Source organism: Thamnophis elegans, chromosome 12, assembly GCF_009769535.1.
Source record: "Thamnophis elegans isolate rThaEle1 chromosome 12, rThaEle1.pri, whole genome shotgun sequence".
Classification (NCBI taxonomy): Eukaryota; Metazoa; Chordata; class Lepidosauria; order Squamata; family Colubridae; genus Thamnophis; species Thamnophis elegans.
Genome location: NC_045552.1, coordinates 13476577 through 13491724, shown reverse-complemented (window position 1 = coordinate 13491724; position 15148 = coordinate 13476577). Strand labels below are relative to the sequence as shown.

General features: G+C 41.3%; 1 long non-coding RNA gene across 1 annotated transcript in view; it reads left to right on the top strand.

Moving 5' to 3' along the window:
- Positions 1–15148, top strand: part of LOC116516096 — a 54178-nt gene that overhangs the window by 27591 nt on the left and 11439 nt on the right. The gene's annotated exons all lie outside the window — the stretch shown is intronic.

The following is a 15148-nucleotide window of genomic DNA, read 5'->3' as shown; positions in this document are numbered from 1 at the left end:
CTTCGTCCCCCTCCTCCTCTCTTCCTTTTCCTCCTCCTCCTCCTCTTTTTCTTCTCCTTTTCCTTTTCTTCCTCCTCTTCCTTTTCTTCTTCTCCTTTTCCTCCTCCTCCTCTTCTTCTCCTTTTCCTTTCTTCCTCCCCCCCTCCTCTTCTTTTCCTCCTCCTCCTCCTCCTCCTCCTCCTCCTCCTCCTCCTCCTCCTCCTCCTCCTCCTCTCCTCCTCTTCCTGTCTTTCATGGTAGGCATTAAGGATGATGACCAGAGTTTGCTTACCAACCGAAAGTGTGAGTTGTGCTTTGGAGCATGTAGGAGCATGTCGTCCTCCTGGATGATGACATACCCTTTAATTGATTGATTATGGAGTTTAGGGAATGTTTAAGAAAGAGCTGGAGAAAGTGTCCGTATCCGCATGGCTTTTTGCAGCAGCATCAAGTATTTAAATGTGATGTGCAGATATAGGAACAACTGAGTAAATCTTCCTGTTTTTAGTGAATACCATGAAATGTGCAAAACAAGGACTTATCTTTTTTTCTTCCCTGTTGGGGAGGGTGTGTGGATGTGGGTGCTTACCTGCATTGGTTATAACACAGATTCTTTATAGGGGTAGAGTCACGTGTCCCCGACTTGAAGATGAATGAGTGATGAATGCTAAAATAGGAGCTGCTACTCACTTAACTCTTCCTGTATTTGCATATGTCAGGAACAATCTGTGTCTGCTATTCAAAGTGCCACATTTTTTGCTGGTTTAAAAAAAAAGAATCCTTGAGTATTACGGATGAACCCAGGTAGAAGTGAACCCATTAGCAAAAGTATCAGGCTGTTGTTTCCAGTTTGTTTTCTTTGTCAAGTGCAACAACAGCACTTGACCAGCCAAACTCCTTTTGGCTTTGAGCTCCGGAGCACTGCAGAATCCTGTTTTATGTATAGTTCCAGTGATTACGTCTCATGTATTTAATCATTTATCCCTTCCAGTCACATTAAAAATGATGGTATGGTGACGATTGTTGGAGGGGCTCCAGAGGTAGGTAAGACTTTGGCGGTGACCTCTGCTGTCAATGCTAGTAGGAATGTTTATGTCAGGAGCCCCCAAACTCATGCCTACTGCTTCAGTGACTCCATCCAGCCACCTCATTCTCTGTCGTCCCCTTCTTCTTTTGCCTTCTTTCCCAGCATCAGGCTCTTCTCCAGTGAGTCCTTCCTTCTCATTAGGTGGCCAAAGTATTTGAGTTTCATCTTCAAGATCTGGCCCTCTAAAGAGCAATCAGGTTGATCTCCTCTAGGACTGACCGGTTGGATCGCCTTGCAGCCCAAGGAGTCTTCTCCAGCACCAGAGTTCAAAGGTCTCCATTCTTTGGCGCTCAGCCTTTCTTATGATCCAACTTTCACAGCCCTACATTGCAACTGGGAAAACCATAGCCTTGACTATACGCACTTTGTTGGCAGGGTGATGTCTCTGCTTTTTAGTCTGCTGTCTAGATTTGCCATCTAGTCCAAGGGAGCTGGGCCTAAAAGGGGTTAAAAGCTGAGGACACCCTATAAAAGTCTACAGATGAACATTGCATCTTAAGAATCCAAAATATCAAAACGGTGGTTCTTAGACTCATCATCATCATCATAACACTGTTTCTCATTAATCCAGGATATACAGTATACTCCACCACTGATTATTATGCTGAGAAGACAACATGAATAGAGCACCTAAAATGGGGAAGTGTTAAGGAAGAAAGAGGAGGAGTGATACACTCTCTGAAATTTTAATCCAAGACCACTTGGCAGGAGCTGATAAAATCTGCAGAAATTGTGATTTAGTGTGTGTTATGTGTTTTGGGTTGCAATTCATCCCTTATCCGTCTGTCTAGCTAGCTAGCTACACATATATGTACATAAAGTCATACAGTATCTAAGGTAACAGAAATACTGCCGCCTTAAAACAAAGCGTTTCACTAACCTGCACTGAGTGGGACAGGAAGCAGTTAAATAAGGAGAGGAAACTACATGGTTTGCTTTGAGACTTTCATAGTTATGTTACATTAATTCATCCCTCCTCTTGGGCAGATGGTTTTTAGGTTTAGGTTTATTGGATTTATATGCCGCCTTTCTCCTAAGGACTCAGGGCGGCGTACAACATAAAAGAAAACACTATTACAAAAATTAAAAGGGACATTAAATAAAGTATCCCCCAAAAACCCAATTGATATTTACAATAAAAATTTAAAAATTAAATTAAAATTAACAACCAAATCAATCCTATATTTTTCTATTCAGGCCAGTCCGGCTTGCTGGAAAAAGCAACTTTTTAGGGCGCGTCGGAAGGACCGGAGGTCGGGGATTATGCGAAGCTCCGGGGGCAGCTCATTCCAGAGGGAAGGCGCTCCCACAGAGAAGGCTCTCCCCCTGGGGAACGCTAGCCAACACTGTCTGGCTGACGGCACCCTGAGGAGGCCAGACAGATGGACACAGAATGCCCCAAAAGCTGCAAAACATACAACATGGGCATTGTGATTACACTACTGCCATATTTGACTTCACAAGTTGGTCTTTCTGAAGATGCCTTCTGTGTGTCTGAAAATCCCAGAAAGCATCACTCGTAAAAAAAAGGCACCATTTATTGGAGCAAGCAGCCACAAAAGCCCCTTTGATGTTTATGTTATTTACTGCATTTCTATCCTTCTTTTCATTGTTTCCATTCATTCATTCATCCATCCTTTAATTCATTCATTTATTTTATATGCAGGCTTTCTTTCAGGAATTAAAGGCAGCGTGGGGATGTCCTTTCACTTTAGCTTCCTAGCAACTCCCCGAGAGGAAGATTAGGCCAAAGGCGCTTCCATGGTTCAGGGTAGACTTGAACTGTTTACATGCGAACTCACTCCCCCCCCCCCCCCCGTGAGATTAACATCTGTTTTGAAAGGCAGATTTGCATGATGTTGGATTGGCAGGACCCCAACATAATTTCAATCGGATTTCATTGCGTAAGGACCAGATTTGCTTGACGGGTGTATGCGCTGTGCTTTGGACAGATTTCAAAACTTTGTGCCTTGAAGTCTAAAGTGAATCACTCCATTCTGTCTCTTGATTTTGGTCAATCAGTAGAAGCAGGTCTTTAGCAGTGGGCCAACAGGATGTAGCACAGGGGAGAGAAACCCGCTGAGGACAAATGGGGAAAATCAGAGGGTAGCGGAAGACCGCATGTGGTGGGGATGGAAAAATCTCAACCTCAACCCCCAGCCCAAGCTAAAACAAAAGTGTGACATCTTCAACAGTGCCTCTCCTTGCTGGCAGTCAGTGTTAATAACGTTGGTTTTGACTTCCTCTTTCAGAAGGAACCATAGATGGATGATTTGTATGCAGCAAGTCTCCAGTTGAGCCCTACTTCCTCCAGTTTGAAAGATAAGGGGGTGGGAAAGATTTACAAAGGGGTTCAACGTGTTCACATGTAAATCTTGAGTAGGATTGGCTGATATATGTAAAGGCTGAACAGATTTTTTTTTGGAAAATTGTCCTTTGATCAGTGGTGAGATTCAATTTTTTTTTACTACCGGTTCTGTGGCCGTGGCTTTGTGGGCATGGTGTGGCTTAGCAATAGCAATAGCAGTTAGACTTATATACCGCTTCATAGAGCTTTCAGCCCTCTCTAAGCAGTTTACAGAGTCAGCATATCGCCCCCACAGTCTGGGTCCTCATTTTACCCACCTCGGAAGGATGGAAGGTTGAGTCAACCCTGAGCTGGTGAGATTTGAACAGCCGAACTGCAGATAACAGTCAGCTGAAGTGGCTGCAGTGCTGCACTCTAACCACTGTGCCACCTTGGCTCACCTGGCTTGGTGGGAGTGGCAGGGGAAGGATATTGCAAAATCCCAATTCTCACCCCACTCTGGGGCCAGCCAGAGGTGGTATTTGCTGGTTCTCCAAAGTACTCAAAATTTCCGCTACTGGTTCTCCAGAACCTGCTGGATTTCACCCCTGCCTCTGATAGTTAGTTACCTTTTGGTCAAATTGTTGGGTCCATTTGACCTGACATTTTGTTTAGGCCTGCTGGAGAAATTGCAGCAGTAAATTGGTCGCCGGAGAGCATCTGCCAGATAAAGGCACTTCATGTGTATACACAGTGATAAATAATCACTTACTAAGTGCTGTCTTTGCACGCTTTGTCTCAGAGCTCACCTGGAATTTCTTGCTTTCAGTTCACTCCTAATAAAAGTACTTTTCTCTAAATCTGTGGCGCTAAGGATTTTTCTTTCCTAGGAAATGGACAGAGATAGCCCTGACATTATCGCAAGACTTCAAAATTTCCTATATAATGTAGTAAATCCGTAGAAGTTAGAAAAAAGTTAGGATACATTATGAGCCTCGGTGGCGCGGTGGTTACAGTGCAGTACTGCAGGCTACTTCTGCTGACTGCCGGTTGCCTGCAATTTGGCAGTTCGAATCTCATCAGGCTCCAGGTTGACTCAGCCTTTCATCCTTCTGAGATGGGTAAAATGAGGACCCAGACTGTTGGGTGCAATAGGCTGACTGTGTAAAGCGCTTAGAGAGAGCTGTAAAGCACTGTAAAGCGGTATGTAAGTGTAAGTGCTGTTGCTATTGCTATAATCAATGGTGCTGGTTTTGGTCCTTGCCATAAAAGTGAACTCGCCAGGATTTTTCTCCTGCTGTAACCGAGAAAGCTTCTGCCAACCAGACCCAATCACTTTCAGCTAGATGAGATAGAGTGAGCGGGTATTAGATATTTGCTTGTGTTCCAGGAGCCCAGGCTCTGTTTGAACTTGGCACACTTGGCTATAGAAGAGGGGGGGGGAAAGAAAGTGCCTGATCTTGTATTTAAGTAAATATTATACAGAGAAGGCTTTTTATAGGACCCTAAATATTTACTTCTTCCTATTTTATGTCCATTCCTTTTTCAAGAATAGCACAGTGAACAAAGTGTGTGGAACTGGAGGCACGTCTGCTCTCCTGTTGTCAAGTGCGAATTTGTTGGAGTTCACATCTGAACCTCTTGTGAGTGTGATCTGGGGGTGGGTAGGTAGAGGGATTTTTACCATGATGGTCAAGCAGCCCCTAAGGACTCCTCTTCCCTAAGGACTCCTCTTTCCAACCATTTTGGAAAGGGGATCTGGTTCCGGGGGCTAGGTTGTGTGGTTTCAGCCTTTGGAGAATCCATTAGGTGTAGAATTATACGCAATTATCTTCCCAAGCTTATAGAGCAGGGGTGTCAAACTCCAGGCCCGGGGCCCAGATCTGGTGCATGGGGGGGGGGGGCTTAGCTCTGGCCTGTAGACCTGCCCTGGAAACAATGGAGCGGCCCATGATGCCTCTGCCAGTGAAAAGGGAGCTCAGGAGGCCCACGTTTTGCTCACAGAGATCTGCAGGAGGGCCGGTGTGGCTGAAAACGGAGCCCAGGAGGGGTATGCATGGCCAAGCTCCATTTTGCTGGCAGAGATCTGCAGGAGGCCGAAACGGAGCTCGGGCGGGCCGTCTTGGCCAAAAACACAACCTCAGTGCATGACATTGAGCTAGCCACACACATCCTGGCCAGTCCCCACCCCCACCCCCCCCGAGGTCAAGCACAACCCTTATGCGGCCTTCAATAAATTGGAGTTTGACACCCCTGTTATAGAATACGAGTTTATATATTTTCAGTCCAAGCTGAAGAATACAAGGCACGGGCATGTTTATATCAGACCGGGTTTATCCTAGCAGATATTCTTTTCAGGCGTTTCAGGTTTCAGACATGCAGTTGGATTCACCTCACTGATGAAGTGGATTGTTGAACTCTTCTTGTGAAGATCTTGGATGTTAATAAGCATGGATAGCATAATAATCCATCAGGGCAGACATTAATGGCTGTTGTGCTTTAATTATGGCCATTTGCCAAGACATTTGGGGAAGCAAACATACCCCCTCCAAAGGCTCTTAAGGAAGTGATGAGCTCAAGACCCACCAGCTCAGCTTGTGCCTATGGATTTGTACCAGGGCTCGGGAGTCTGAGCTTAAGGCTTAGCCTCTGACTGACTGCTTTCCCTGATCCCATTTCTACCATAGCATTCAGGTTGTGGTGCCTTGCAGATAATAATACAGGTTTAAAGTAAAAGGGATGAAGAATCAGTAGATGAATCTATTTAGTTTATTTAGAATATTTGTATTAAACCATCGAAATTCTCAGCTTGGTGCTTCTAGATTAGAACGGTTGCAGTCTAAGAATCTTTTTATTGGCTAAAGACTGGGAATTGGAGCAAATGCTGGTAAGTTGTGTGTGTTGCTGTTGTGTGTCTGTGTGAGAGAGAGAGAGAGAGAGAGGACACCAAAGTATATATGTATAGTATGTCTGTCTGTCTATCTATCTATCTACCTACCTACCTACCTACCTCCCTACCTACCTACCTACCTACCTACCTACTCCATCCATCCATCCATCCATCCATCCATCCATCCATCCATCCATCTATCTATCTATCTATCTATCTATCTATCTATCTATCTATCTATCTATCTATCACCAATCCATCTAGATATATACACACATAGTATATATGTACAGTACCATGTTTCCCCAAAAATAGATGGGTTTTACTGTATTTTCTTTTTATCCCCAAAATACGCACTTGGCCTTATTTTTGGGAAGATCTGATTATTTTGAAGTGCAGGAGGTGGCGAGCGTGGTCACATCCTGGCTGTTGCTGTGTTTGCAATATTTTTTGGGAGAGCTTATTTTAGCTCATGCGCTCAAAAGCCAGATTGGGCTAGTATCAGGGAGGTTTTATTTTTGGGGAAAACAGGGTATTCCCCCGAAAAGAGGCAACTGGACTCTCTGGTCCAGAAATTCCAGTTGTCTTTTGAAAAAGCACCTTTGGGACAACCATGACCTGGATGATTGAGAATTTTCATAGACATCCTGCTGAGGGCTTTACAGAAGTAGCTGGTTGACCTTTGTGGGACTAGAATGGAAGTCTTGAATAGATCTTTGAACTAACTCCATATAATTCCTCTTATTTGTTATACTTTTCTTAATACCTCTTCAAGGGGTTCTAAAAATTGCCATCATGTGTGATGACCAGAAGGGCATTAAGACTTTAGATGGGAGCTCACATTATTGGATAATGCACTTTTTTTTTCAAAAGGAAGGAAGGAAGGAAGGAAGGAAGGAAGGAAAGGAAAGATTCCATATAGAGAAAACTAATCCTTCTCCCAAATATTGTATCACTCTCATTGAAAAGTTTCAATTGGATGTATGCCTAGCCGTCTTCCAATTTTGACATTCTAATTTTAGTGTTAGGCAGGCATATCATTTTAACATGGAGGCACATCTGGTTGTGACGATTTCTACTTGCATTCCAGAGCTGATTCAGTGCAGACACAGTGTACCATATTAATGAAGACATAATTGGTGGTTTTACGAAAGGCCGTTTTGTGAGTGAAGTCGCTTTTCTGAAAAGAGAGGGGAGAATCTCCAATGCTATTGCATTATTGCATTTTCTATACCGCCCTATTCCCAGAGGGACTCAGGGCGGCTCACAAACCAAGATGCCACCAGGCACCCAGACTAACAGCTCTACCTCCTACAATGTAATCGCACGGTTCATATAAGAACTGTACGTTCTCCACTTTTTTTCTTCTTCACTGGAAAGTATTAGTAATACAGTGCATCATGAACTGATTAGCTTTTTAGCAAGAGTAGCAGTTTCCACCTTTTGAGAAATTATCCCCAAATTAAGGACCGTCCTCGCATGCTTTCAACACCTCCCCCCTCCCCTCTTTCTTTTTTTAAAATTTTTTGCAATGAGGTTGCTCCCTCTAGCGGTTAATGGAGGAGTAAGGAAGAGAAAAAAGCCGAACAGATAAAAACTGTTGACGGATGCTGTCATGACCTTTCCTGGGAGAAGTTATGACCTCATTGTCTGGTGCATGCTTGCTTTGGCGTAACTTCAAGCAATTCCAGGCTGCATAGAGGATGTCACACCTTCCAATACTCAAACAAACAGAACTGAATGCATGACTTGGCTCAGATCCCTTTCACTCGAGTAGGTTATCCTGTGGTGGGCTTAGAAGTTCTCGTGTTGGGAAGTATTCAAAGATAACAGACTGCACATAGAAATGCTTAATGTACATTCTGGGTGATTGTCAAGTGGAAATGTTAATATTTCTTAGATTGTCTTAGATGTCTAATGTTTATTTCTTAGCACGTAATTAACTAATTTGGGATTGAGGGAAAAGTCCTACAAATCTTATTAATAAATCATGTTTAAAGACGGTTATAAGTTATAATATTGTGGGGGCCTGGAAAGGAGAGGGGAGATAATCAGTAAATAACCTTTAGTTAACTACAATAATAACAATGAAATGTTAATGGACAATATTTAACGATACATACAGGTGTGTTATGGGGTGGGGGGGAATGTTTAGATATCTTACTTAACTGAATTAATTTTAGAACATGTCATAAAGGTGTAATGGTATTGGAGATCTATTGAAATTGCAAAATGAACGCCAGTAGCTGGTTGTGTCTTCTAATATAAATGATTCTAGATAAAAACATGTTTAAACCATGGTAACCAAATGAGAATTATGATACAGAGATAGTAAAATACATAACTTTTCTTTCTTAACTTAAAATGTACAACATGATTTGAATGATGTATATGTAAGGACTGTGGAAGAAACGCACGGAATATATTTGCAACCAATCGATACGCTTTCAACAAGATGTAACGAAAGATTTTTTTTCTTTTTGTTTAACTAAAACAATAAATAATTTCTAAAAAAAAAAAAAGATAACAGACTGCTGTAAGCCGTAGATGAAATTTGTATACTATAGTGTGAAGTCCTGGGAAGAAGTACAAATGCTCATTCACACTGAATTTGGTTTGCATATCATCATAGTGGTTGTTATGTAAGTACTACTGCTCGGGATGCTTTTCACATTGCTTCCGTAAACAACTGCAAGCAATATTGACTGTTCTTTGAGCGTCTCTGTTTTTCAGTTGACCCTAGCATTTGGCTAACCTTATTTCGTCTACATTAAGGAAGGTTCGGGGTTGATCAGGAAATACCTCCTGCATTTTATTGGATGGTAAGGTAGTGATGGAGTAGCAGGGTGGATAAAAATCGATGGTTTTTAAAAATAAAAAATAAATAAATTCAGATTTTTTTAAAAAAAAATTATTAACAAACAGGTAAAATACACACACACAAACTTAGACGTACACCACATTTACACAATACAATAGGAACAGGAGCTTCCTGTTCTTTCTAATAGCAATTATCAATCGATACCGCTCACCTTATATTATTTCCCCTTCTATTGTATTTCATTTGGATTTCACCATTCTTAACCCTCTTATTTTACTCATAACTATATTTTTGAGTTTTGTTATATTCCTTCATTGATTCTTGTTTCTTTCCTCCATCCACCTATACCATTTATCCCATATCTGGTAGAATTCTGATTCTTCTTTTCCCTGGATTTCTTTAGTTAGTTTGTCCATTTTAGCACAGTCCATAACCTTTCTTATTATTTCATCTTCGCTTGGGATTAATTTGTTTTTCCATTTCCGGGCAAAGGCAATTCTTCCCGCCGTAATATATGTAGTATTAAATACTGGATTTCTTTTTGTATTTCGCAGACATTATTCCTAATTAAAAAAAAAACCTTCAGGTTTCCATTCTTTTAAAATTTAAATTGGATTGTATTTTATTTTTATCCAATTTATTTTAATAAAATGCTTTTGGAGTAAAAAAAAATCTATCTAAAGATAGTTTTCTATTTAAGATACGTCAATAATTTAGTTTATTCAGCATGAACTGGAGCTTAAGTTATGTAGCACGGGGCTGTGTATTCTGCAATATTGGGACTGTCGGTGAGTTAACAGCGGGCAGAGGAGGAGCCGCTGTGGGACAGAGATGACAGTTGCTCTTTAAAATTAGGATTTAAATTGAGTTGATTTAAATCAAGCCTTTTACTAGCGATTTAAATCGACTTGATTTAAATCAAATCCACTCTGTGGAGTAGTAGAGAAAGATCTGTTGTCTTTAATGATTTACAGAGACACATCTCGGCTGATCTTCTTGGGAGTTATCCTCCATAAGAAAACAAAGGCTTTTGAGTGGTGTATCCCCTTTGCTATGTTTAAGGAAAGGCATTAAGTCTGAAATTGTGCTAGACCAGAAATTCTTCCTCTGGTGTTGGCCACCAAGCACCCATAAGTGGCATAAAGATTCAGATTCATCATTGAACCCCAGGGCTCTTAGATTAAGCTGCTATTTAGGCCATTCTCTGACTAATGGACCATTGGAGTTATGCAGTTAACCCTGACCTGAAGCTAATTGGTCAGGCTGATGAATTATACCCTGCCCGTAGTAACCGGAGTTGCAGGCAAGATCTGGCATATATTGGAAGTATTAATGGGGAGAATTGACACACTATGCCTGAAGGGAGTCTAGTATCCTAAATAGTGTAGAGAACTTGGATGGAAAAGGAAAAGAAAATTGTAATAGGTCTTGTAAATATTAACTGTAGGTGAAGTTCATTCAATTCACATATTGCCCAAGCGATGAATGGGTCATGAACCAGAGAGGTGTTTATGGCCAAGATAGGAGTATGAGCAGAAGAGGACAGGGTGGTCCAAGGATCTTGAGCTATCACAGAGAAGAACATTAAGACCTTCTCTCCAGTTGTTCCAGGTTACAATGGAGTCCTAACAGTACAGATGACTTACGAGAGTTCATTTAATGACCATTTGAAGTTACAATGGCACTGAAAAAAACCTACGATCATTTTTCACCCTTACGACCATTGCAGCATCCCCATGGTCACATGATCAACATTCAACCCCTTGACTAACTTAACAACTGCTGGGATTCATTTAACAACAGTGGCAAGAAAAGTGTAAAAATGGGGAAAAATTCACTTCACTGTCTTGCTTAGCAACAGAAAGTTTAGAGTCAGTTGTGGTTGTAAGTTCAGGACTACCTGTTTCTGTTGCCTAAATGGACTTGAAAAACTGATTCAATTATTGCCTGAAATGCTTAAGCGAGTTACTGAGTTAATGAAGGGAATGTAAATATATCAGAACTAAATCATTTTGAGGGATGCGGTGGCTCAGTGGCGAAGACACTGAGCTTGTCGATCAGAAAGGTCGACAGTTCGGTGGTTCGAATCCCTAGTGCTGTGTAACAGAGTGAGCTCCCGTTATTTGTCCCAGCTTCTGCCAACCTAGCAGTTCGAAAGCATGTAAAAGCGCAAGTAGAAAAATAGGGACCACCTTTGGTGGGAAGGTATCAGTCCTCCATGCACCTTGGGCAATAGCAATAGCAGTTAGACTTATATACCGCTTCATAGGGCTTTCAGCCCTCTCTAAGCGGTTTACAGAGTCAGCATATCGCCCCCACAGTCTGGGTCCTCATTTCACCCACCTCGGAAGGATGGAAGGCTGAGTCAACCTTGAGCCAGTGAGATTAGAACCGCTGAACTGCAGATAACAGTCAGCTGAAGTGGCCTGCAGTACTGCACCCTAACCACTGCGCCACCTCGGCTCATAGGGCGTTTAGTCATGCCAGCCACATGACCACAGAGACTTCTTCGAACAGCACTGGCTCTTCGGCTTTGAAATGGAGCTGAGCACAATCCCCTAGAGTCAGGAACGACTAGCACATATGTGCGAGGAGAACTTTGACCTTTAAATCATTTTGAGCGCCCCGACTGAGTTTGGAACAACTATTTTGTATTTTCGGATGGACTGTTCAGCTTATTTGTAAAGGATTATGAACTTAAAAGAGGATTGTGGACTTGACACACAGAAGTTCTAAACTCACTTTGACTGAGGAAGCCTATTTGGACAAAACAGCTGTTTCAAGTTCAAATGAGGTGAAGGATTGAGTTAATCTATTTGTTAGGTTTACACAATATACAGAACTGTAAAGAAATACAAATGGAAACTTCAACTTAGCTGAGAGGGCTTTTCAGCAGCTGTATCTGAACTTGGTTAAGCTGCGGAAATAGCAGCCAGTAAAACACAGTCCCATGTGCTCTTATGTAACTTCTGATGTTTTAGGATGTCAGGTAAGAAAATATGCAATAAAATTGGGGCAGGTCTACCTACTGTGTGGGGTCATTGCTATTTGCTTCTCAAAGAATGAGATCATTACTCTTCTTGATCCATTGCAGACAAAGAAATGCTGTGTTATAGGGAAGTACATAGCACATACTTTTATTTTAAAGTTGGTGCTACAAATAAATTGCCATACAGGTTTTCTGTTGTGGCACAAAGGACTTGCCAAGTCTTTTTTGGGAGAAAAAAAGGCGCCTGGTTTAATTTAATATATATGTTTGTGAACAGTGTCTGTCTGTCTGTACTGTCTGGTCTTCTTCTTCTTCTCTTCTTCTTTTCTTCTTTCTTCTTCTTCTTCTTCTTCTTCTTCTTCGTCTTCCTCTCCTTCTCCTCCTCCTCCTCATCCTCCTTCTTCTTCCTCTTCCTTCCACTTTCCTCTTCCCTCCTCCTCCCCTCCTCTTCCTCCTCCCCCATTTTTCCCCTTCCCCTCCTTAAATTGGATTATTAAGAAGCAGACAATCTGCCTTTTTTTTTCTGGATCATCATTTTTTTTTGGAGTATCTGTAAATTAATACAAGCATTTTATCCAAAGTCTTGTGTTGTTTTAGGTAATCTGTGCTCAGTAGCACTCACATATTCAAAATCCAGCCTATTTCTGCTCAATTTACATCGTTTTTTTGTTTTTAAATTAAACATAGAAAACTGATGCCTCCTTATAACTTTAGATAAATTGGCCTTAAATGGATATCACCTTGAGAGCCGATTGTCCCACTTTCATAGAGTTTTTAAAAGAGTCGTGTTTCTTCGTTTATTTTCTTTCTGCTTTATTTTCCTGGCTTTTAATTGATTGCCACTCTCCCTTAGTGCAAACATACGTGAGCGGTTTCAAGTGACCAAAGTGAATTTTAAATGCATTAGGTGTGTTGCTTTATCATCGCTTTTGGCAATCGCTTTCTTCTGCAAACTCTGTTTTCTTTGGAGGTCACAAAAACAATATGTTTTTGATATATTCAGATAATACTTCTGTGTCCACCTAAAGGTTACGTCTCAAAAATTGAATATCAGAAAGGACTTCCCGCCGACAACAACTGACTTTTCAACCAAACCGAATGGTTGGTGCATGTGAGTGGGGACAAAGAAATTGTTTTCAGATTGATTGGTAACATCATAATTTTCTTTTGTATGGATTGCTAGCTCAAATGGGATTCCCAAAATGGTCCTTAGCATCCTAGCTTAATGGGATGTTTTTCTTTCTCCCTTGGACAAGTGGACACATTTTCAAGCAAAGAAATGGATTGCATCTAATACCTAAACTTTCAAATGTGAATGATTTTCAACTCAAAAATGATCAGTTGAATCAGTTATAGACTCCCTGGTCTTGTTTTAAGAAGGCTACAGTGAGTATAGAGTTAAAAATAATTAATGCAAATGATCACAATAAATCATTTATATTAGTCTAAGCATTCAGGCCAAATGTCTTTAACTCAAACTAGAATACAGTAGAGTAGAGTAGAATAGAATAGAAAACAGAGTTGGAAAGGATCTTGGAAGTTTTCTAGTCCAACCCACTGCTCAGGCAGGAAACCTTATAACATTTCAGATAAATGATTATCCAGTCTCTTCTTAAAAACTTCCAGTGTTGGAGCATTCACAAGGTTTGGAGGCAAGTTGTTCCACCAATTAATTGTTCTAATTGTCAGGAAATTTCTTCTTAGTTCTAGGTTGCTTCTCTTCTTGATTAGTTTCCATCCATTGCTTCTGGTTCTACCCTCAGGGGCTTTGCAGAATGACTATTTAACTAATTGAGTACCTCAACTCAAATAATTCATATTGAGGCAATGATCATTTATTATGTTATAGTTTATACTGTGGAGTCATAAATCCCTGTGGGGCAAACAGAATTGTCCCTATGGGCTTCAGTGAGTTCAGATGTTGTGGGTGCTCCATCTCTGGAGACTTTTAAAGAAGAGACTGGACATCCATTTGACTGAAATGGTACAGGCTCTCCTAGTTAAGCAGAAGGTTGGACTAGAAGACCTCCAAGGCCCTTTCCAACTCTGTTATTCTATGTTCAGTATGTTTGTTGTTAGTTGCGCAGTTGTGCCTGACCCATTGTGACCCCCATGGACAGCGTTCCTCTAGGCCTTCCTGCCCTCTACCATCCTCGGGAGTCCATTTAAACTCATGAGTACGGCTTCAGTGACTCCATCCAGCCACCTCGTTCTCTGCCATCCCCTTCTTCTTTCCCAGCATCAGGCTCTTCTCTGGTGAGTCCTTCCTTCTCATTAGGTGGCCAAAGTATTTGAGCTTCCTCTTCAGCATCTGGCCTTCTAAAGAGCAGTCAAGGTTGGTCTCCTCTAGGACTGACTGGTTGGATCGCTTTGCAGTCCAAGGGACTCGCAGGAGTCTTCTCCAGCACCAGCATGATTAGGGCTGCTTTTAACCATATTGTGCTGTGAGAAGCATTGGATGAATCCTTCCTTCTGAACAGTCTTCTCAAGGCATCAATATGTTGCACGCTCAGCAGTTTCTAGTCTTTGATGCATGCACAGAACAGTCCTGTTAATTTATGCCTTTTTTTTTTCCTGGCAGCTAAATGGACGTAAAATTTCCAGGCATCCAAGATTTCCAGACAGTGAGCAAAGCAAGAGTTTGCCTTGTGCCTAAAGACTTTTTGTGGTTTTAGACTTTAAAAAAACACTCCTTTTTTGGATTTTATTCCTTGCCTTCTGCTTCAACTTGACTTGCTGTTTCAAAATTGCTTTCTTTTTAATCCATTTTACAAAGCGATCAGAATTTTATAGTAATCTTTTCGGTTATATCCTGTGTGGCTTAGCAACATTCTGTCACCTGGGCAACTTTGAAAAAAGCTTGTGGCAAAACACTTATGTATTTTGACAAGAAAAGTGTGTGGACCTATATCTTTAGGAGTTAATCTCCAATTCTTTTTTAATGCAATGATGTATATTGACTCCTGAGCCATCAGCACCCCAAATCACTTTTTGTATCTTCTTGAAACTTCTGCAGCTGCCAGTGCCAAAGTTTCTTAATGAACTACTTACGTTTATTTATTTTTTCTTTGAATTAAGATGTTTCGAGATCAAAT